The sequence below is a fragment of the Chinchilla lanigera genome, unplaced genomic scaffold, assembly GCF_000276665.1.
Source record: "Chinchilla lanigera isolate Chin_1 unplaced genomic scaffold, ChiLan1.0 scaffold00013, whole genome shotgun sequence".
Taxonomy (NCBI): Eukaryota; Metazoa; Chordata; class Mammalia; order Rodentia; family Chinchillidae; genus Chinchilla; species Chinchilla lanigera.
The window spans coordinates 12,575,670-12,600,774 of NW_004955414.1; the positions used below are offsets into that span (position 1 = coordinate 12,575,670).

General features: G+C 45.6%; 1 long non-coding RNA gene across 1 annotated transcript in view; it reads right to left on the reverse strand.

The window, feature by feature from the left end:
* LOC102030624 overlaps positions 1–15,944 on the reverse strand; it is a 187,664-nt gene extending 171,720 nt beyond the window's left edge. The window contains exon 1 of the long non-coding RNA XR_001233074.1: positions 15,700–15,944. This is a non-coding gene — a long non-coding RNA (uncharacterized LOC102030624). The remainder of the gene's footprint in view (positions 1–15,699) is intronic.
* Between the last annotated feature and the right edge of the window lie 9,161 nt (positions 15,945–25,105).

The window sequence follows — 25,105 nt, forward strand, 5'->3', positions numbered from 1 at the left end:
AATGGCAAGAAGTGGTCACTCCAGCTCCACCCTCTGAGGTTAGACACTGATGGTGCTGGGTCTCCCTGTGGTGCTGCAGCAGAGCACAAAGCAGCCTCCATCTTCCCACCTCCAGCCAAGGCCCCCCCTCGCCCATCGGGGCAGGGTCGGCCCCCACCAAACAGAGGGGCAAGATGAGGCTGAAGGAAGCAAGCCCAGCCAGAGCAACTTCCTTTTCCATAGAAACCTGCCTCAAGTGAACTTAGGAAAATAATGGCTGTAAAGCAAGCATCAGGACAAGGTTTCACACAGGCCAGCTCCCTGCTTCAGAAATGAAAAGATCTTTGAGGGGTGCATAGGGCAGGATTACTAACTGTAAGCTTCATCAAGGACATGTAGGTGGCATGGAGTGGCATATTTAAAGAGCATTGTCCAGCCAGAGACCAGATAAGCGGGGGCCAATAGCTGGGCAAAGGCTGCAGATTGTTCAGAAGATGAGAGAGCCCAGGAGCAGGGAGCATGTTGTTCTCCCTGCTGTTTCGGAGACAGGACAACAGACCATGACTCCGGGATGTGGGTGTACAATCAATTCCATTGTCTTGCAGCCCCACCACCGCAGGAGGCAGAACAGCCCACATGCACCTCCAGAAACATCTCCAACAGGCTGTCAGAGCAAACCTATGAATACCTGGCATAAGCTGGCGGCCCCCACCCCACCCCCAAATCACAGTGCCACTGTGTGTGGGAATTTTGTTATCTGCCTCATCCTTCTTTATTTTCCCCTCCAGTTCTTTACAACTGCAGAATGAAGTGTGGGCTCATAGCCACCAAACAGCCTGCTTGTTACCATCAGAACTACAGTCAAAACACATTATGCTTGGCTAATACATTTATTTTTTGTGTAATGGAAATGCCATCAAGGCATAGTTAATCGGAATTGAATTAAATCATAATTGCAGTGCTTGTGCACAAGGAAGAAAAATTATTCTTTATTGTTGCAGACTGAAAATGCACCAATTGTAACTTACTTTTTTAGGGAAATGTCCATTGTTGCCAGAGGGGTGTGCCCCCGGAGTTATCAGTACTGCAATACCTTATGCCCACCTGGACAAATGCGCAGATCCAGTGTGAGTCCCTGCCCAGCTAGATGACCTCCAAAAGCCTTTTTCCTGCTGCAGGATGGGCGTGCTGATACCTGCACACTGAGGGGCTCTGGTGGCATGTACAATATCCTAGAGCCTCTGATTTCTAGGTTATCATTAGTAGAGAAGAGTTGAAACCCAGACCTGGTTCCTACACCATAACATGCGCATTGTTCTAATGGCTCCTAACCTGGCTACCCAACAGGACTGCAGAAAAAACCTCTTAACACTACAGATGGATACCTGGTTCCCACACAGGGCCTTCTTATCAAGTTCTCTAGAACAGTGCTTAGGTCCCTAGAGTTCTGTAGAAGCTCACCGGGTTTGGGGACTACTCCATCAACCCTTAGTATTACTCATGCAAAAATAACAACCGCACTAGTGTGAGACTCCAGCAGGCTCTAGGTAAATCAGACAGAGCCTATTGCTCCCTCACAGAACTAGAGACCTTTCACATAAGTACCAAACAGCTTCAATGAGTACCAACCAGCATGTGCACATACCTACATCTGTGCGTGCACCCATTAAAGCTCCCACTGCCCAACCACATTTCTCTTCCCACTGCTATACCTCAACGTCTGAAGGAAGTTATTGACTTCTACCTATAGGGCCTCCTGGTCCCAAACAATAGGGCAGGGATTTTTCTTCTCCTCCTCTATAGTTCATGTAGAACAAGTAAGAATCTTTGGCATCACCTTGTAATGAGGATGGGAATCATAGAATGGGTGACGAGTCTGATTAACTTGACCACTGCTGTGCTTAGCTATGATTCCGACTCAGAATGACCCTGTGTAGCTGGTACTCTTTCCCTGGCCTCCCTAGAACATCCAGGGTCAAGGCCACAAGCAGGAAAGGAAGAGATAGGCACTCAGGTGTCCTGGGTCCAGGGAGGCACTTTGAGCTCTCTCAGTGTTCTGTGCATGAGGAAGGCCATCAAAAACTGGGGATGGATACCATAGTTTTAAGTTATCACTTCTGAAGCACATACTGTTAGTCTCACATTTCATATTATGAATTTGGTCCTCAGTTATAGTTATTTCTACTTTAAAAGATGAGGAAAATGAGATGGCAAGATGTTAAGGAACTCACTCAGCCACGGCGTGGCATGGACAACTGTGGCCAGAATTGAGCTGACATTCGTGTGTGCCTTCCATTTTGCAGCCCCATATTCCTCCAAAGTATGGCCATACATTGCTTCATGATAGGGATGCATTTCAGTAAATAAGTTTGACACCCTGTGAACATCAGAGAAAGTACTTACACAAACGAGGATGGCCATGACATCACTAGATAATACAATCTCATGGCCCACCACTGTTCCACTGCTGGGCAAAATGTCATCAATGCAGCACATGACTATGTGTACATCGGTATCAAAACGGGAGAGGAGAAATGGGGCCACATCTCACAAAGGAACAGCATGAACGAATCTCCTGAACCACAGTCACCCATTGTGAGATTTTGTAAAAGCTAGCCCAGGATGAGAACCCTTTCTGGGAGAAGTGACAGGGATTCAAAAAAGAACCTGAGTTTAGAGTCACACCATAGACCAGTTACCATGTCTCCTGGCTGTGTGCCCCTGAGTAACTTTGTTACCTATTACAGGCTGATTGCCCATGTATAAAAATGGGACTAATAATACTTGCTTCATGGTCTATGTAAGAAAAAGACAAAATGTACATGAACACTTAACATACTGCCTAGTACATAGCAGGCATTCATCAAGAAATCACTGATGTAGGCAGTAGTTGCATAGTTGTAGCAGTGATAGTAGTAAAATACCTAACATCATGTCTGAGAAGTAATAGATGTTCACTAAATGTTATTTTTCACATAGATCCTCCTAGGCTAGCATAACAGCTGAAGGCCTAGATTCTAGTATTTGCTGATCCTCTAACTTTAAGTGTCATCACCCTACTTCGGCGGACTCCTGTTTTTGTCACCCTAAACTTAAGTGGTCAACTCATGTTTTTAAAAGGGTGCTGATCTGCACGCATTGAATGGGAGCCCGTTTGCTGCCTCATCCTCTGTGCTCCACACTTCTCGAGAAGAGCATGGTCGAGGCTAGTGTTCAACAGAGATTTGAATGTCTTTTTCTCTGTGGGAGCTCCTGGTTTCTTCCTCTTCTGGGCCTTGCTAGGATGCGCTATCAAGGTAATAAAGGATGAAAGAGAAAGAGGTGGGAAGGTTCCAGAGAGAAGGCTGGGCAACGTATGAAGGCTATTTGGGCATTCAGTAACCAGCAGGAGCACATTGGGGAGAAGGGAAAGTGAGGGAGTGACACAAAGAAAAAAGAAAAAAGTATGTCCCACTTAGGTTCCTCACTAGTCTGGTCTCTTGGGCATTGTGTAATTTTTTGAGTTGATCTATATGCTGTCTCACCCAAGAAAGAATTGATGAAAGCTACCAAAAAGGGGATGATGGCATGTACAATAAAAATAAGAAAAGAGATAGAGAAAAAGGGTTGGGGGAGTTCATTTAATTGAACTAAGAGAAAGAAAATATGTACAAAACCCAAAACCCAGATGGGTTTCCAGCTGTCCAAGCAGTATGAGGAATGGGATTCTTTCAGGTAGTTCTGTCTCAGCAGGGGAACAAATGACCATTCCTTCCAAAAAGCAGAGCTTTTTCTGTGTGTATACAACTCAGAGAAATTTCCAGTGAGTAAACAGATCACTTCACACAAATTAGAAAGTTATGTTTCAGCCTGAACAGGCAGTGCAAGATGTTGCTTCCAAGGAATTTTGGTAAAATCCGAAGTCTTGGCCTTGCAGGGCCACCCAGGGAGGGCACCGGAAGCTTCCAGGGCTACCAAGGTAAGCAGAGTGCACTTCAGGCATAGTCAAATCTCAGTATCCTTTTCCACATACACAGAAAAATGTTCTGCTTCTAGGGCTTTGTGCTGTGTGTGTGTGTCTGTGTGTGTTTGTTGGTGTGAGGGGTAAGGACTTCGGTTTAGATAACATGGAAAGAAGACTCTAATGTTGCTTCTGTATGTCCCACATCACAATGCAGAAGTTTTATTTCCATACACTTCTAACAAAGCTGTGCTACGTGTATTCTGTGGCTTTGTTCACAAGCTAGAATAACACTAACAACCCCTAGCAGCTTATGAAGCACTGAATGAAAGGTCTGAGTGGTCATTTCTAAGCCACCTTCTCCATTCCGTATTCCAGAACTCAGAGCTGAAACACAACTCTAGAAGAGAATGAGACATGAACTAAGGGCAGATGGAATCTTTACCACACCCAATGAACTGAGCACTCTGTCCATCCTCATTTTACAAATGGGGCAACTCAGGTTTAAAGAAAATGAAGGGCCAGGGATGTAGCTCAGTGGCATAAGTGCTTCCTTGGCAAGCTTGAGGTCATGAGTTCAATTCCCAATGCCAAAAAAAGAAAGAAAATAAAGCACTTGAGAATCAAGATGGGAATGGTTCTGGAATGATTCCAGTGCATTATGCTTATTATGTCTTCATTTGTTATAGTATTACACTGTGCAATTTATTTCTAATAATATTATATTCTCATAAGGAGTGTGCAACCTAGATCCCTTGTATACAGGAAGCAGTTCACCATCCGGTTCCTACTTCTGTGAGAACTTAATGCCACCACTGATCTGACAAGAGGCAGAACTTAGGTGGGAACATGAGGGGTGGGGAATGCTGTAAATACAAAGGGAGCTTCACTGGCCCCTCCCACCTCCCACTATGTGGCTTGGGCTGGGGGCCTTTGCTCTAGCAGGAAAAGATGATGATCTCAAGGGATAGATTTCTAGAAGCCAAACCAAGAGGTGATACATACATTATCCACTCACACTTCATTGGACAGATTCAGTCACAGGTAAATACTTCACTGCAAAGAATACTGGGAAGTTGGGGTAGCTGTGATATTGATGAGCTGTGGCAGTTCTGTGCAATGGGATTCTCCTTGGCCCAGCTCTCGCCTTCTCTTTCTGGTTATCCAGTGGGTCTCGGTAGCCCTGGTATCTGCTCTCTCATCTGCCATGCAGTCCACCATGCAAGGGCTTTGAAAGGATAAGATGCGGAAGTGATACAAAGGCACTTAAACCAACGCCCTGCACAGTGGAGGGTCCCTATGTCCTTCAGTTCTGTGTGGCCTTGTCAAATCCTTCTTGAGATTGATCGTACTGTGCACTCTCATGAATCTTCTTGCAGTGTTCTCACATCACTTTGCCATCATTAATAATAGAGACACACCCCCAAGCCCCTGTGAGCAGGAAGGAAATGGAGGTGCAGACAGAGGTTAAGCACCCTCCCAAGACAGGCTTGTAAAAGCGTGTAAACCAAAGAGTGACTTTTCCAACTCTACAGCTATTAATTCTCATTCTTGCTGGAGAAGAAACCTGTCTGGAACACAAGCGGGGAGGTAAAAGAGCAGGCTTCCAGACCAAGCCTCTACAAGGCCTGGCACCATCCCTCCCACCCCCACCCCCCAGGAATTAAGACCCAGCTCTCACAGATAGCTCTGTGACCCCGCACAGGTTACATAACTACTGGAAACTTTCTAGCATGCCTCAGTGTTCTTATGGCTAAAACCAGGAGAGAGAAATGCCTATTCATGGAGCTTTTGTGAGGACTCAATGTGATAGTCTGTGTCTAACACCTTGGTAGCTGGATTATGCCAAGTGCCCAAAAGATGTTGGACAGAAATTATAATGATAATGATCATCAGCATCTCCAAGCACCTTGCATGACTCAAAAGCTTCTATATGATATCTTTGGAATAGGACAGTATCCTCTATTGTTCATATTGCTCTTGTAACATCTCAATCTGGTTTGATAACAGATTGTATAAATACTTGGTCTTCTAAAGTTGCACAGAAAGCTCAGGGACAGCCTAAAAGTCCACACAATCTATTATAATGAGCTGGATTGTGAACCAGGCTTTTAGTTATACTTTTCTAATCTGTCTTCAGACACAAATCTCCTCTCAGCCATACTGAAATTGGAATTGGCCAATTATGTACTTGATTATGGGAACATGGCCAAAATTACTTCTTTCTCTACACCTCAGTTTCCTTGTCTACAAAACTGGAATGACATTTCTTCTTGCTCCATGGGAGTGTTGTGAGGACTGAGCAAAAGAATGCATATTATATGCCTGGTACCATCCATGGGATATCTAGAATGTCTACTATGTGTAGGAAAATTAATTGCTGCTCTTCATGCTGCAATTACTAAGCTGATGCTAAGACTCCTGAATAACCAGCCCCTGGGTGAAACTGAGAGTGTAAGTTATAACTATCACTAGAAAGAACTGATGCCTCCCCAGCCAGAGCTCTCAGAGAGCAAGGTCTACAGAGTTTGCCAAAAACACGCATATACACTACTGGAAAAGAAAAACTTGTATATATATTGAATACTAAATGTATTGAGATATCATAAGATTAATCCAAGTTATCTTTGGCCTGTACAGTGACAACAGGTGCTCAAAGTGGTAGCCATTAGCTTCCAGACATTTATTAGTACTGCAAACTTCTTGGGTAACTTTGGTTATTGAGAGTGTTGCACATGCATTTTCAATTTCTTCTCTAAGAACCAGCAATGTAGCGGGTTTTCTGTGATATACAACATCCTCTAGGGTCCTCCATACAAGAGTAACACCATCCGTTGAAAAAACACCATGCTATTTTTTTCCTGAAGTGTATATGCATGTTAATGGCTCTCTGTGTCTCTTTCTCTCTGGATAGATATAGATACAGACATCTTGTAGGTATCATACATCAAGTTGGTATACTCTACCATGCTAACTAAGCACTACACAAGTATGATCTCATTTATTTTCACCATCAGAACCCTGTCACAAACTTATTATCATCATTTTTAGATGAAGAAACTGGAGTCCCAAGAGTTTAAACCACTTGCCAAAGGTCACACTCCATGAGTGGTGGAGTCTGGGACTGCAAAGCTCCAACTTGTCACTAACATGCTACACTGGCCGCAAAGGCAAATTGACTTTATTCCCGGGCCTGAGGGACATGGCCCTTGGAGTTGGAAAATTGCTCACAATAACTGAGGGCTGATGAATCGAATCCTCACTCAAAACCTTGCTTTCACTGTAGCTTCAGGCCAATAGTTTAATCACCTCATGTTTCAGTTTCTCTGACTATAAGCAAAAACTTGTACTCACCTATACACAAGGGTAGTGGAAAGATTAATCGGATGCTCTAGAAGTGCTTTTAAGATGAAAAATGTGGATTATTTGCATTATTATTTTAATAGCCTTGGACTTTGTTATCCCCAGCTTACATGGAGGTAGAGAGCAGGAAAGAGATTCATCTTCAGCTCAGTCTTGTCCTTTGAGCCTAAAGGAAAAACAGAGGCATATCTGTACCTTAGTGTTATGGTTTGTGTCTAGATATTCCCCCAAAGCCTCATGTGGACTTTTTTAGACACTGAATCTAGAGTGTGTGATTGATTCGTAGTACAATGCTGGAATTAAGGGTGCTGGGATAAAGTGTGGGTGATTGCTGGATCGGTCCACTCACTGAGTTGGCACCACTCTAATCCCGGTAGACTGGTTATACTATAAGGCACAGAAAGAGGCTTGTCTCACTCTCCCTTGTTGCTTTTGCTGTTTTCTGCTGCCATGAGTGATTACCCCTCTGTCACTTCCCACCCTGCCTTGGAGCCAGCTGATTGTGGACTGAAGCCTCTACAAACTGTGAGCTAAATAAACCTTTCCCCCCTTTAACTGTGAGTGTACAGTATTCTGTCTCAGCAAAGAGAAAACTAACTAAGACACTGAGGTTTAGCATGGATCTTCCTGTGGCCCTGCAGAGTGTCCGTTGCTCTGTGGGCTGATAGCTGGCCACCACTATTTAAGCAGCTAACATCTAAAAACCATCACTCACCACCCATCTCCATAGCCATGATGTGAGCATGCTGAGGACAGGAACTTTGTATGACTTTATCAACAGGTCGCTGGCACTGAAGCAGGGCCTCAGATGTAGTGGTGACCAATAAATATGTGTAGAATGAGTAAATAGTTGAGAGACTGAGAAAACAAGGTCATTCAGGAAATGTCAGAGGAGACAGAACTCACAAGAGCCTCTTTGTCAGAAGGAGAAGGAGGGGCATCTTCCACATTACAGGTGCATTCTCTGCTCAAGCACTGTGCTGGGTGCTGGGATAGATACACAACGAGATGATCTCCAACCTCAGGAAATTCACAGCCTGAGAAAAGGGGCTTCAGGTTCCCAGGCAGTGAGGCTTCAGGTTACCATGAGTTTGGGTTCTGATAGACAGTGAGTCACGTGAGCACTGACTTTCACCCGGAAAGGCAAGGCAGGCAGGAAAAGAGTGTGGAGCTTGGTCCTCATCAAAGAACACAGTCTGCAAGGGATGGGTAAGGAGTCTTCTATGGAGTGGAAGCTCCTGGAGGACAGGGGTGGTGTATGTTTTGCTCACTAGTGCATACCAGGTACCGGGTACACATTAAGTCCTGTGAATAAGTGAATGAATATGGGGAGGAGATATAGATAGCTTGACTATGAGAAGCAGAACTGCAAACTTGCTAAGGTGGTCAGGTGTTGCTTCTTGCCAGACAGGGAGAAACCTGCTGTTTACGGAGAACGGGGAAGAAAACACAGGGATGGAGCTGGTAAAACGGGATAAATTAGGAAGGGCCTTGAGTGCCATACTAACTCAGAAATTTGGAATGTTTCCTGTATTCCATCCTTGCATATTTCAGTTTAACGTTTCAGGAAAAAAAAAAAAAAAAATTCCTAAGGTTCTCTTTCCTCTGCCAAGCCTGAGGGCATGCTCATAAAATGTAAAATCTGTTTAAATAATTAAACATGTAGCCAAGAATAGTGGTCAGGGTGGAGGACACTAGCCTGTGACACCGTAAATCACTGCCATGGCTGGGACTTGGTGCGGCCCAGCTATGTATGGGAAACCACGTGCACAGCCAGCCCTGGCCCTGGCCATGCAGGAGAAAGCGCTGAGTCAGCACTGCACACTCGGTTTGGGATGAGTTATGGAGTGGAGGCAGGGACACTCCATGCTGCCGGCCCTTCCATATGCAGCATTGCCATGGCAAGCAGAAACGCTGAAAAGACTCCCAGGATTTGGAGGCAGATTTACTTTACATCTATGGGCAGTGATCAGGAGCACTCCCAGAATATCAAGCCCTGATCTCTGGTGGTCTAGGGCTTATATGGGATAAGTAAGCAGGAAGGACAGAGGCAGAATGGCTCGTCAGTTGGGAATTGGTTTATACAGTGTGCTTCATAGGGACCAGCTATGCATCACAGTGACCAGCCATTTCTAAGAGATAGGAGCAAACCGATCTGGAACAGGAGCTATCACCTGGGCAACTAAGAAACTGAAGTATACTGGTTGGGGGGTATTTTCTGCTACAGTATGAGGCCATAATGTACCCTCCACCTCACTCCCTTCTTTAGCACTAAGTTAACCTTCCCTGAACCCAGCAAGGCAGGGAGTAGAGACAAGAACTGACTCGCTAGGGTGTCCACTCAAAGGTCCCTCTGATTCTAGCTAGGCCTCAGCCCATGAGGAGTACAGAGTCTAAAGGTCTACACAGACTGTGCATCAGAAGAGGAATGGTCAGCAAGGCCACCTCTGCTGTTAGGCCACCACAGGTGCGTCCAGCACTCCTGCTTTGCCCAGGACTCTCAGCTTCTCACTGGTTTAAGACTGAGTAATTCTCATGTGCCCAGCTCCTCATTCATGTTTTTACAAATTATGCAAAGGGTGGACACCCAGTCCTAGAGAGCAGGCCCTAAAGCCAACTCTATTGTTCAAGAGCTGGGTGGATGTTGGAAAGTTATTTAACCTCTCCAAGCCTCAGTAACCTCACTTTAACATGGGATAAATAATATGGCTGTTGTGCATATTGAATGGAAATATATGTGTATTGATCACTTGGGTACTTCCTCACTCATAGTAAAAACTATGTACTCAGAAAATAAGTAATTTAAAGAACAAAATAAAAATGATAGGAAACAGGGAGGTAGACCTTTTTGGAAATTGGAAGGGGATCTAGGAATAATAGGAAAGAGAGGAAGGGGAAGTAGAAAAGATTTAAGATGCAGTAAGTATATATTCCAACTCCTCTAGATGAATGGATTCATTATGTATCACAAATATGTACTAATAGGAAACTACCTGCTCTGATGACAATACTATTGACAAATATTCACTGGACATCTATCCATTCATATGCCAAACTCCAGGAGGCATTGTTTTAACCTTATTCTTTCCTTCATTTAGCAAGAAATGAGTACCTACTGCATGCTAGATACCAAGCGAGGTATCTCCTCTATGTTATACACTCCAGAAGACTTCATTGACCTTATATTCTATGCCAGGTCAGAGCCAGAGATTTACATAATGTATCATTTTAGTAATGCTCCCCATGTTCCTTTCCTACAGCTGCCATAACAAAGTACCACAAACCAGCTGGCTTAAACATAAGAGATGGGTTGGCTCATATTTCTGAAGGCTAAAAGGTGTTATCAGGATTGGTTTATTCTGAGATAAATATTATTGAGATAAGTACATATACCAACTCCTCAAGATGAAGGTATTCATTACATACCACGAACCTGTGCTAATAAAAACCTATCAGCTCTGGTGATCATTCCATGACAAATGCTCAGGGAGCGTCTAAGCATATGTCAAACTCTTGGAGTTGATATATATACGTACCTTCCTTCTCATAGGAAAGAATCTGCACTATGCCTCTCTTAGCTTCTGGAGGTTTTCTGGCAACCTTTGGCAATCTTAGGGTTATTGAAACATCACCCTGATCTCTGCCTTCACTTCCACATGGGGGTTTCTATTTGGATCTGTGTCAAATCTTTTCATAGATTTCATAAGGAACCAGGCACAAGGCGTGATGAACTACTCAAATGATCTCACTTAATTTGTTGACCCCTTCAAGCCCTATTTCCAAATAAGGTCGTATTCTGAGGTCACTAGGCCTTAGCACTCCAGCATTTTCTTTTGGGAGGAAAACAGTTCAACTCACAGCCTTCTCCAACAATGGGCTCCTAGGCCAAGTGTTTCATATGTGCTGTCTCACTCCAACAAACATTCGCTCTGGTGGGAACCACACCAACAGCATCTCATGTCATCCTTGAACATTCCTGACTCCGTGGACAGGGACATCACAGGTAGCAATGTGTCTTATGGGGTGGGCCTTCTCATGTACATTTGCAGCCAATGAGCAGTCTTGGAAATTCAGGTTACATCAAGGCCTAAAGGGGCTCCTACCTCTGGCATTCAGTCATCATCTGAATCACCATTTTTCTCCATCCTAGGTGTCCAAGTGTTTCAGAGTTAATATGCTGTTTGCTGTTTAACTACAGAGCAGCTAAAAAGGCCACCAGAAAACGGACAACAATCCCATTAGTTGTTTGGAAGACCTAAAAATAGCGTGGTGCTGACTCGCTGAGGGGGGCCTTGGGTGGCACAGCCTGTCTCCAGTGCACAAAAAGAGTGTGGAATCGCTGGCTCTGGCAGAGGCTTAGTTAGGATGAAGTCAGTGGAGGAAAGAACAGAAAAGTTCACCCTTAATGAGAAATGACCTTCATAACTCCCTGGGCCTCCCCAGAGTTTCCTTTGCAGAATATTACATTTTTCCATATCTAATTCCAATCTGTCTATCTTATCACTAGTGTGGAAATGTTAATAAAGATAGTTTTATTTAGTTTCTTTATTTTAATACAATGTGTGTATGTATATATATGTATGTATACATACATACATTATATTAAAATGTAAAATTACTTCTTGCTCTTTCTTTTCCTTTATATTTTTCTCTCATTGTGTAGGATTCTTGATGTTACTTTAATATTTTTAATACTGTATCCCATTGGGTAAAGCTGGGATTCTTGGTCCTTTGCCAACCACCGACACCCTGCTAAGGCCTTAAGTATGGACCTCTCAGCCCCCTGGTACCCGGAGCTGCAGCTGGACCTGGCCAGCAGCTTCTCCATGTCACTCCCTGCTCTGAGCTGGCCTGGCGCCTCAGTCTGCAGTTCTGGTTCCCACACATGGCCTGTGGTTCACCTTACCCATGCCCATCCTACTCTCTTTCCCATTTGATTCCAGGCTAGCTGCAGCGATCACCTCAGAATCTTTGTCTGGTTTTCCATCTTTGGGTGGATTTTCTCCCTGTCTGTGAACTTAGCCTCAGCCTCACCTTTGTGCGCAACTGGGAAATCATCAGCACCAGCTCACACATCCTGGAATTAGAATCCAGAGTCCTCAGATGACTAACTTGTACCCTCAGGCAAGTGAATTGGCCTTTCTGAGGTAGAGTTTCCTCCACCATAAAGTAGATCTGGCAGTGCCAGCCGTGGTGTTGCTAGTGCAGCAGTAAAAGGAAATGCTCCCTTACACAAGGTTGCTGGGTGTGGTTATTGCCATGGGATGGTAGAGCTTCTGGGAAGACTAGCAAGTCTGGAGGCCGGTTTTACTTTTAAAAAAGCAAAACCAAAGAAAGGTACCTGTGCTGTCTGCCTTGACACCCTGATCCAAAGTGAGACTAGAGAAGGTATCCTAACCCTCTTCCACAGAAAAGCAGGCCAGGCAGAGGCTCCCGGCACAGCGTGAAGCCAGCATGGAAAGAGACATGAGTCCCTTATACAATGACAAAACAGATCAAGAAGGGAGGAGACTGCCCAAGACCAAAGTGAAAGCAGGCCCATACCTCTGCTTGGGGCTTTCCCACTGCCCCCTGGATTTTCAGGTGCAAATTACACGTTTAGTGATCACCCATATTTCAGTTCATCATGAAGATCCTCCTTCTTGAAAATGCTGATGAAAAGTTTGGAAATAACACACTGGGAAAGTGTGAAGTTTCCTTAAGCAGTCCAAATTAACCGGTCTCCCTCCGCACCTCCTGCCACTCCCTGCTCACCTGCCCTGCTGCCAGTCTGCTGCCCGCTGCCTCCACTGGCCAGAACACACCTTCTGCACAGACCTTTGTATCCCTTTGCTCCTCCTGCCTCAGCCTTCTGAGATTTCCAGCTGGCCTGCTTCCACATTGCTCAAAGCTCACAGCCTCAGGACCCTATTTAAAAGTGAGATCTTTCCCCATTTCCTGCCCTTCCAACCTCCTTCACCTTCAAAAATTCTAATGCAGTTTTCTCATGGTATATTCTTTCCTCAGTTACAAAGTAAATTCCACATGGGCCTTACTGGGTGTCTGGTTTTTCACTGCCGTCTCCCTAAGATCTAAAACAAAGCCAGGTATTTAGTAGTTGCTCAGCTAATATTTGTGAAGTGGATGAATGGAAGGAGGAATGGCAGGGGAGAAAGTAAATGAATGGAAGAATCCACCCTATCTATAACCAATTATGGCTGCATAATATTCATAGCTTGCCATGGAAGAAACAGGACCAACTGCTTGGAAGGGGCAAGTCTGAGAAATGGAGGAGATGGGACTTTATTTCAGATCTTTCTTGATGCCAGGAGCACTGGAGAGAGAGATGATACTCCAGGCCCTGGGAAGAGCACAGGCAGTATCTCTGTACTGGAAAACAGATGATACAACTTGGCAGTGGTAAATACTTCCACAGAGCCAGAGAAGTGCTTCCAGTGTAAATTCTACACTAGTGATGGCGAACCCTTTAGAGCTTTCCATGATAACAAACAGCCTGCGGCCGCATGCGTGCCATAGGTTCACCAGCGCTGTTACACAGTGTGAAATGCTCTTAATGTAAGGATTCCTTGTTCTGTTCAGAGCAAGGCAAGATAGATTCATGAGTCACATAGAGTCCTGAGTTCAAAACTCATTCCAGTACCTCTTGGCTAGCGTGTGCTCTCTTCATTCTGTTTCTGTAACAATAAAGATCAGAATAATAACAATGGGGTTGGTGGGGCATCAAGGAAACAGTGAATGTGGGTATGTATCACATGGGGGACATAGGCAGTCCCCTGAGCGGGTCTAGGGCTGTGGCTCCCAGCGCTGATTCACAGCTGCAGTGTCTGCTTGGGAATCAGCTTCTCTGCCAAAGAACTGGATGAACCTAAGGGGCTGCGTAACTTTTCTGTGCTTCAGTTTCCTCATTCACAGAACAGGCTATGGGGATAGCCCCTGCTTTCTGGATGTGTGGGGATGGCATGAGTTAACGCAACCTGAGCCCACAGAACAGTGTCAGCATGGAGTCAGAGCCATGGAGCATCCAACTGAGCTCAAGGCAGCCTTGCCTGGGATTAACCAGAAAAATTTTATACCGAGTCCCTGAGCTATCCCATAATGAATGACCTTGCTGAAGCTTATCCAGGACTTTTCCCAGATTCCCCTGTGTAGGCTCCCACCGATTAATAATCTAAAGATGTATTTCCTGGGGACACACCTTTGGAAATCATCAGGTCCCAAAGGAGGTACTTGAGGATAGAGGAAGGAACTAGAAATGGGACTTGGGTGAGAGCTAGAAGTTCACAATATCCAATGTCTGACCTGGAAAGCCAGGAAGAGATGTAAAGAGGAAAGTGCCTCCATGAAACTCACATCAGAGGGGCCCACCTCCTCAGGCAGCCCCTGTGGGTGGGAGGTGTGACCCTGCATCAAGTGAGACCAGCAAGCAGGCTGTGGCAAGGGTCCTGCAGAGAGAAGCAGGTTTAAGCCAGACGGTAGCAGTGGTCAAGAAAGAAACAGTGCATATGAGAGGCACTTAGAAGACAGAATGGTCAGGGACAGGGCAAAGCAAGTGGGGCTGAGAGAGACATAACCCAGACACCAGGCTATAGAGGCCACATCCAGTCCAGCAGAGGCACTCATAAAGGCCAGCCCCTGGCTTTCACAATGCCATGCCACTATGCAAAGATGTGACTGGCAAGTAATTCCATATGTAGATGAGGCGGGGTGCTTCCAAATAACTCTGAGGCCACTTCTCTAGTAATTCATCTCTGGACACAGTGACAGTCTTGGGGGAGGAAAGGAGAGCCTGATTCTTGTTAATCTGGGTGCTGAGTCCCAACCCTTTGCCTCCTCCTCTGAGTCAGCACACACACACACACACACACACACACACACACACACATGCACACACTACTCTCACTGTGGCACATGTCCCCTCTTCTCAGACTCCCAGAGACACACAGCCCACAGCAAACTCCAGCTCACCTTGAACAGGGGAGGGCAGAACCCTGAGTTCAAGGCCCACCTCTTACCCTTTCTATCTGTGTGTCCTTAGGGATTCCATTTGTATCTCTGGGACTCACTTTCCTCTTCTGAAAAATGGGATTAATAATCCCTCTCCAAGTGGCTGTGAGGATTAGCCAGGATGCAGGTCCAATGTTGGCCCAGCCTTGGAAGTAACAGCACCAATAGCCAGCATCTACTGAGCTTACCCTGAGGGCCAAGTTGAATTCTAGTGCCTTTCATGCTTCCTGTCATTCAACCACCTTAAGTGGGTGCTCTTCTTACTCCCACTTTACAGACAAGAAGCTGGGATCCAGGGTATCACATAACCAGTGGGAAGCAGGGAGGCCACCCAGGGGGCCACCCTTTTCATCACTCTGCTGAATAAATATTCTTAAGGACACAACAGCCAAGACAGTACAATGAAATCTTACCCATACAGTGAATTTACGTGGTCATTTCCTACTGCTCAGGCCTGGCGGGAACACGAGGAACGCTGAGTCCCTTGGTGCTCAGCATTGTCCTTGAGTTGAGCACTCGGCTGAAGTGGCCAGCCTAGGCACCTGGGGCTGTTGTCTTCACAGCTCAGGCTGGCTTCCATCGGAGGGACCGAGGCCACATCAACAAAGCTTGAACGCCTCGCCAGGCAGGCAGAACAGCCACAAAGGGCTGGGTTGAAAGTCGCAGGCAGGCCTCTTGGAGCGAAGCCCTGGGTGGGCAGGCTGCCTTCCAGCTTGGCATTTTCTCCTGGCACCTTCGTGGTCAAACACTAAAAATAACCTGTGAGGGCCCCACAGCCAGCCCAGCTCCCCTTGGAGGATCTGCGCCTTTGTGGGCAGTGACGTTGCTGCCTTCTGAGGGCTGTGGGCAATTAAAGCACTGGATGATCTCGGCAGAGGCTCTGAGGCAGAAAGAGGTCCTTAACCCAGCTCCCCAGCCAAGTGGTCTCCAGGCCAGCTGCAGGAAGTTGCCAGAACGCTGCCTGTTGAGGAGGAGAGGGTGGAAGTGGGGGAGCGGAGTGCAGGTGCCAGGTCACAAGAAGGACAGCTGGAGTCAGGAGAGAGGAGTAAGAAGGGGCGCTGTTCTTGCAACCCAGAAATAGACTTGGTCAGGCGGCAAGTCAGAGGCAAAAAAATATTAATTAACATACTCATAACATCTTTCCATCGTTGGCAAGCCACAGCCTATAGATGTACAACTTGCACAGTGCACAAAGGTACCCAGGCTGGTGGTGCACGGGGTTGAAACTGAAGGTCGTTTTGCCCAAGAGAAGGGGGTCCTTCTCTAACTCACAAAAGACATCTGGATTATCCTGGGCCCTGGTTATTGGACATCTCCTAGGTGTCCAGTTGTGTACTGGGCATGCTCTGGGCGGATGGTGGAGAATCTATGGCACACATGCTGCAGCGGGCTACTTGTTAGCATTGAAAGCTCTAAAAAGCTCACCATCGCTGCTCTAGATGCTCACTTAACCCTCACCACAGGCTCCTAGACAGTCCTCACTCCCCCCATTTTGCTGAGAACCAGAGAAATTCAGTTACAAGCACTGACTGATAAATAGACCTCGTAAATAGTGGAACTGGATCTGAACCTTAACTGGAGCAAAAGTCTGCTGTTTACACTCCATTATTGGAGTTGGTTCTAACACTATTGATTGGACGACTATTATGCCAAGCATTGTGCTAAATGTTTTACATGCATTTAATGCTCAGAACAGCCCACAAGGTCAGAAAGGTCCTCTCCTGCTGTAGATGAAGAAAGCTGAGGCGCAGGCGTTGTTTACAGTCACTCCTGTTTATAGCAAGTGGCCAAACCGAAGTCAAATCCAGTTTCCTGACTTGAGAGCCCCTGCTCCTATCTACTGTCACCCACAGACCATCCAAGATTCCTTAGTCTTCTCAGAATTGTGTAAAAAAGTGTCCTGAACACGCCAAGCTACACTCCAGGCTTCTCCAGATGTCTTCAAATGCCCTACAACTAGGGAATTCCTCACTGCACAGCTGGTTCTGATTTCTTCCTTGGCTCTGACTTCCTTGGCTGAGGGATGACCAAAGTGACTGACCACCACCCCAGGCCATGCCCAGGGGCTCTCCTACCCCTGTTTCATTCCAACCCAGTGAGAATCATGACCTTTGAGCTTTGATCTTTTCCAGGGGTGCCACAGGCTGTGGGGGGTTGCCCGTCTGGGTAATGGTATAGTTCACATCAGCACAAAACCTAAAAACACAAGGGGAAGGATTTTCTAGCCTCTGGAAGCCTGGGGCCACCTCTCCACAAACTTCCTTAGTGGCCACTATCCCCATGGACTCTTGCTGTCCACTAAGTGATGTAATCCTATCTCTCTTTCACCCTCCTCTCTTCTGCCCAACCCCACAATTTCCTATGAAAATATTATGTCAAACAGTACAATTTGGTATCCTTTCAGATTGCCCTTTATCTTCCTCTGCACCCCCAAAGGCAGTGGCCCCCAAGGTATCCTCCCTTTGACAGACTGCCAAAGTTGGAAGAAGTGTTCTCCATCTTTCCCCGAAAATGAGAAGGTAGTGTGCTACTCACCATAGGAAGTAAACAAACAGAGGCAGGGTAACCAGAGCATTCTTGAGAACAGATTCTGGAGTCTTAACTGCTTAAGCATAAATGCTGGCTATCAGCCTCAGTATATTCACCTGGAAAATGGGAAGAATAGTAAAGCTTCCCTCACTTACTGATAATACCTACCAATAACACTAGGTCATTGAAAGGAGTAAAATGATATATTTAGAGGGCTTATCACTGTGCCTGATATGGAGTAAGCCTACAATTAAGGTGAATAGTCATTATTTTTGTTTATATATCATTTTTCTCAACTCTAAGACTTTTTAAGACTAATTTTGTTCTCTGCTGTATCATGAGAGCCTATCTCAGGACCTGACACATAGTAGGCATTCAATAAAAATATTTTTAGAATAAATAAGTGCATGAAAGGATAAATGAAATAATGAATAAGTAATAAGAGGATTGTTTTATCCACCAGAACCAGAAGGATATCATGAATCATTCTTAGTGCATATTGGTTCAACTTCAATTTCTCCCTAATCATTGTGTGTATTTTCTTGTTTTGCTGGTTTTGCAGACAGAAGAAAGTACAGTCAGTTCTCCCATCAAGCTGCACATGTGTTCTGGAAAATTACATCGCTATGCAGATCCATCCACTAAAAACCACAGAATTTAGAGGGGAAGAAGAGTTAGGGAACAACACTCAAAAACTTCACCAATGTCACAGTTTTTCAAAGAAAGATAGGAATGTAATATAATAGCGGCCCTGTTCTAGGTATATTGATTGCGTAAATATTATAATAAACATGGTACTTTTCCTTGAGAAAGATCTGTGGCTTGCTGAGGGAAGTGGACATCAGAAGGATGACAAGTTACTGTGAAGTGGTGGAAGAAGCTTCTGAAATTGGACAGAAAGTTGGAAGGCCAGATGTGGGCAGATGTTGTGTATAACACATGTGGTAGCAGAGGTGCCGGTTAGGTGTTCTATACATATGAGTGCATGCATTCTGTATACCCTTACGTAGCTCTGCCCTCTGGGTTCTGGATTCATCCAGTGTTTTACATGGCAGGGAAGTTGCCTTGTACTTACCATGCTCCCTAGTATAAATTGCATTGTAACAAATTCTTATTTTTAAACTGGCCCTTTGTAGAACTGACCATAGGTTGTTTTGAGGTTTGTATTTTCCTGCTAGTTGGTCCTCATAGGCCTAACTTATTGATTTATTACTCATGTTTTCAATGAATACCTTTTGAGTGCATCCCATGTGCTGAAACTGGAAATATAAGGATAAAAGTATAAATGAATAAAAGTACAAATGTGAAACCTTCCTGATTTCATGCAGCTTCCAGTCTAAAGATGAAGCAAATAATAAGCAAGATGTTTAGAGTAATACTTCAAATGGGAAATTCTGCCCCTGGGCAGAAGCATTCCTAAATTCACTAACCCTCATCTCAGGTCAGCCTTCACTGTAATAATCATACCCAAGGTGACAGCACGGTCTCCTGCCTACAGTTACACCAGGGAACCGGCCCCCTAAAGGACTGAAGTGACATGTAGGAGGGAAAAAAAGCCCGTGTGTCTTAATAGAGATGGGACATATTCTAAGAATGTGGTAGAACACAGGGGCATTAACATGGAGGGCAAACTAGCTTTGCCAAAGCTGAGATTCCATCACCCAAAGGAAGGGTTCCTCATGTGGGCAACTTTGGGCAATGTGATGACAATTTACCTTCCTCTCTATTAAAATTCAAGAGCTTCTCATTTCTTTCACTGAAAAAAAACAAATGTTATGGCCTAAAAGTCTTTGTGTGCTCTAACTCTATTCTAACTACAACCTCATTTTAATCCCACCCTCCTGTGTTTCACTGCAGTCTGGCCACCCCAGCGCAGCCTTTGTTCCTCCTCCTCTGGGTCTTCCCACCTGCAGGTCCCTCTGCCTGGATGGCTCCTCCTGGTCGGTTCCCTCATCCACTCCTCAGGAGGGGCCTATCCCATTGTTACCTCTGTTTAATGTCTTTTTTCATAGCTTTGATCGTAATCGGGAATTGCCTTATGTATTAGTTTCCTATTACATCTGTAACAAATTACTGCAAACTTAATGCCTCCAAGCAAACTGGATTTATTATTTGATAGTGCAGGAAGTCAGAAGTCTAGAGTAGGTGAGTTGAGTCTGCTGCATGCTTCCAAAGGCTCAGCGGGAAGGGGAAGTCCAGCCCCTTGTCTTTGCCAGAATCCAGAGGTTGCCTTCCTTCCTAGCCAGCACCTCTCCCATCTATAAAGCTATTGGCTGCATCTCCAATTCCACCTTCAGATCCTCTTTCATTCACATCCTACCACATCACTTTTCTAAGAACACTTCTCATCACATTGGGCCCACCTGGACAATCCAGGATAATGGTACATCTCAAAGTCCTCAACTAAACTAAACTGAAGACCCTTTGGCCACAAAATGTAACCTTCACAGGTCCCAAGCATATGGAGATGGATATATATTGGGGGGAGAACTCAACCTATCACATTCCATTTCTTTATTTGTCAAGCAGTTTATTAGCTATGTCCCTACTACCCTCAAAATCCTATAAGTCAAGGACCATCTTATTCACTGCTGCCTCTATAAAACCCAGCATAATTCCTGGCACATAAGTGATTAATAAATATCTACAGGATATGAATTGATGGTTGGGAGTTTGAATAAAACTGTAACCAACCTTAGTTTTTCAATCCTATAAAGAATACTCTACTCCAATAAGAGGACAGGACCACTACATTTGCTCTCAACCTTGCAACTAGCTGTGTGACTTTGGGCAAGCTGTCTCACCTCTCCAAGTCTCCATGGTTATGCCTATAAAACTGAATACAACAAGAAATACTTACCCCAGAGACATTGTACATAAAATAAGATTGTGACTGGAAAAAAGTACTTGGAAACTATACAGCATTCACAGTTATGATGATAACTGTTACATAGATTATAGATGAGCAAGGCTGAGTCGAACATGGAAATTACATACATAAATAACTAATGCAAGGCATCTGTAAGCCACAGTAATGTTGCTGTGTGCTGAGGGAGAGCGTATGGAAGGCAAGGCTCACTGAGCGGGGATGCTGGAGAAGATATAGCTATGGGTATTACAGAGTGACCCAAATGGAAGCAGGGAAAGGCAGAAAATACGAAGGTATGAGATTGCTGCCAGGAACCAAATTCAAATAAATCCCTGAGAGTGGCAGAAGCAGAAAAGGGAGATGCTAGAGGACCCATTTGCAATGACCATCTGGCTTGTTAAAATTGATTAGAGGTAAAAAGAGAAATAGAGATCTATGTCAGTGGCATTAAATTACTCCTCAGACAAGCCAGTCTATGAACTGCAGACTCTCCTTACTGCAATCTCTGAAATATCCGAAGACATGATTTCAATTTATAAAGAAGATTCTTTTCTAAAATTCCACTAAAAGCTGGCTTCATTGAGAAACCTTCAACATTGTTCAATTGCTTTATTAAATCCTTTTCATTTATGTCATAAAGGGCAGTATGTTATGCTGCAAAAATGAAATGGGCTTTGTTTCACTTCCTAACTGGGGGGGTGTAGACAGCACACACTGTATTCACCTTCAGCCTTTTTAAATGTTTAAATATTTTGTAATCAACGTAGGAGAAGAAGACCATCAGTGGGCTTTGGGGTGAGAGACCTGTGCACAAGTGTTGGTGCCACTGCTTACTAGCTGCATGACCTTGAGCAAGTCCTTTACACTTTTGGGCCTCAGTGTCCCCTCTGTAAAATGGCAATGATCATGACTACTCCCAGCTAAGTGTGAGATGAGCAGCGATGTGGGTTATCACCGCTTGTTCATGTCACAGAGCCTGCTACATGGCAAGATCCCACTGAATGTTGGTCCTTAAAGCAGGAGAGGTTAGAAGACAAGATAGGGAAGCAGATTCTCGTGGAATGGGTGGTACCCTTCTGCCATAGGGACAGGCAGAAGTCTATCCCTCTTCTGAGCCTGTTACCCCTTCAGGAAAATATGAGTTTTTGTCTAAGACTCCTGGAAAACCAAAAGTACCCCTTGTCTTAGTCAAGACATACAGAAATCTACATATTCTGTAGCAAAGAACCCAGAAGCCATGCTTGGGTTCGTTTAGGGAGGATTCATTAGCAATATTTACCATGGCCAAGGCTGTGGAGGTTTGCTCTCTAAATTTCTGACCTCCAGAAAGATACTGACAGTGTCGCTTTGTAACATCTCTCTTCTGAAATCCATAACACACACACACACACACACACACACACACACACACACACAAATGCCCAGGCATACACAAACACATACACACACACACCCAAAAAATCACCACATCACTACTACCCCCAGTAGATGATTTAGTAGCTCTCTCCTCTGTATTTTCAGGGCTATGGGTGATTATCTTTGTTATCCCACTACCTCCTGGCTCTGCAGCTGGTGTTTGTTTATGTGACTGGTCCATTAAGCTCTGGGCTTCACGAGGGCAGAGGCTAACTCTCAGTCATTTTTGTGAAGCCAGAAAAAGGAGGCAGCTATCCTGATGGAAGGGGCTTGTGCCTCGGTTCACCTTCGGGCTCCATCACTCCAAGAACCTGCAGACGAGAACAAGTCATTTGTCTTCCTGGTCCTCAGTTTCTTCCTCTGTAAAATGCAATGATAGCTTCTCTCAGAATAGCTGTGGGAGGCACCATGGGGGTGGGATTGAAACCAAGGGGAAAATGTCCCAGGATTCAGAACAGTTTGGAGCAAGACTGGGTGAAGCACTGATTCAGTAGCACTGAGCTTCCAGCCAGAGCCAGAGAGAAGATGGATGTGCTGGTGCAGCCCCCAGAGGTGGGGCCGTGGAGGTGAATGGAACAGGAGGCTCCTTCCTGCCCCACTTGTAAATCCTCCCTTGCTCTCAGGAGTATATGCCTGATGAAGCTTTGAGGGTTAGCGAGACTGCTGACTCTGGTTATGAGGGCTGGTTTTAATAGCAAAGCAGCTATTTAATAGCAAGCACAGATAATGAGGTGGCTGCAGCTCCCAGAAGCTGCCCTTGTTCCTTGAAGAACCTGAGGTCAGTGGTCTCAGCCACCTACAAGAAGGGAGAAGTTTGGGAAGAGAAGACACAACCCCTCCATGGGTGGTACATTAATACCTGGGTTGCAAGAGCCCCTCTAGCGTCTCTCTGACCATTTGTGGGGCAGTTTCCCACAAAGACACACCCAAGAGGCTGAGGTGGAGAGTAGTAAAGCCAAGTGAGGAGGGCAAGGCGACTGGGAGTCAGGGACACAGGGTTACCCTCAAAGAAATCTGTCTCAGGTACAAAGGTCAGGGCTGGGTTTGCACCATAGTGGGCAGATGCAGAACTAGGGCACAACGCAAGAAGCAAAGGTTGGCAAATTGAGTACATCCCAGAAAGCAGCATGGCCAGGCCTGCAGGGCTGCTTGCACAGAGGGTCAGCCAAGCTGAGGGAGCAAGCTGGAGCAGGTGTTGGGGGCTTGAAAAGGCCCCTCAAAACAGAAATTTATTTCCCATGTATATGCCTTAAATTCATGCACAAGGGAAAACTAAGATTGCATTCCACTTAGAGTTTATTCTTCTTAATACTGATGAGTTGTAAGATGAGCATTAGTGGGACATAAAAATTATGATCGTGGTAACAACAATAATAAAAAGGATTTAAATTTGTACAGCACTTTATATTTTACGGAATGCTTTCTCATTCATTAGCTTATGTGAGCCTCATAATAGCCCCCTGAGGAAGGCAAGACGACTGTCATTATCCCATTCTGTGGGTGAGGAACAGGCAAAAAGAGGTAAAGTGATTTGCCCAACACCACACAGCTCGTGGGAGTCAGAGAGCTTTACCCCAGTCCAAGGCTGTCTCCAAAGCCTTCTGAGAAAGACCTAATCATCCCCAGACCTCTCTGTCTTGCTCATTATTCTGCAAGGGCCCCCAAAGGAAGCGTGGGAGACATCCCAGTAAACCCCTGGTAGACGAGCCAGCGTGGCCTCCACCTGCCCCTCCACTGCAAGGGGAAATTTGGCTCCTTAGATTTGAAACACTGCTGGGCACCTTCCCCACCAATGTTACTCAGAGTATAAGCAAAGCCAACTGCACAAGGCCGGCCCCACCTTGCAACCATCTGGGGCCCACACTGATGCCAGCGGTAAGGGCAGATGCACGTTCTACCACTTAGAATAAAGACACTGAAACAGCTGATGTGAAAGGTGGAAGGAGCAAAGCAGAAAGAGGAAAACCGAAAGACAGGGAGAGTTAGAGGAGCGTGGGGAGAGTAGAGTAGATGTTAGAGGCGAATGGGCAAGAAAGAGCAACTAGGTAAGAGAATGTGGAAAGAGGAAGGAGCGGTAAAAGAGAAAAACAGTTTAAGAGCAGGAGTGGAAAGAGAGGCTCCGCCGGGAGAAGGAGACAGAAGAGGGTGGGGAGGCAGGGAGAGAGGGAGAGCGCGCCTGGCTTTGAGAGCAAAGCATTTATTTTTAAGAAGCGCTTAAATATCTTATTCTCCAGTCCCCACATGTAGATTTTCCCTTTCCTCGTGAGTTAATCAGGCTTAAACCAATTCTAAGACCAGAAGGGCTTGGCTTGACTACAACAATGAATGCGTCCCAAGAAGCTGACCTCTGTCCAGCCAGTGTGTAAAAGCGGCCGAAGACAGGAGATTAACGAGCTGTCCTCACCCGGCTATCGAGGCTTTCCAGTCCCACACAGAAGCAGCTTGGGACGGCTCCTCCGTAAAAAAGCTGCACCCAAACAAGGAGGAGGGGTCCTGACCCCCCACAGCGCGCCGGAGGCTGACAAAGCCAGAAGGGCACCAGAGCTTCTCCGCCCACAGCCGCAGGGAGGCTCTGGAGGTACGCTCACAGGCTGGACTCTCATTGGCTGATAGGCCGGAGGGCGGGACCGGAGCTTGAGGAGCGGGGTCCTGCAGCAGCAACTGGGCTACAGTGGCTGCTCCGGTGGACAGACCCCTGTGGACGGCAATGATTCCCATAATCGCTGTAATTGCAAGCACTGCTGCTTCCCCTCATTGGATCTTCCCTGGGTCAGAAGAGTCTTCTTCTAACTATTGCTGGGTAATAAACTGCAAGTTTTGTAGTTTAAAACAACACACAGATCAAGAAATTGGAAAGGGCAGAAAAAAAATTGCTTGTCTGTGCTACACTGGGGCCTCATCTGGGGATACTCAAAGGCTGGAGGCAGGAAGCATCTGGAAGTATCTAGAAGCATCTGGAAGCATCTTTGCACATCTGAGGAGGAAGTGCCGACTGTTGGCTGGGG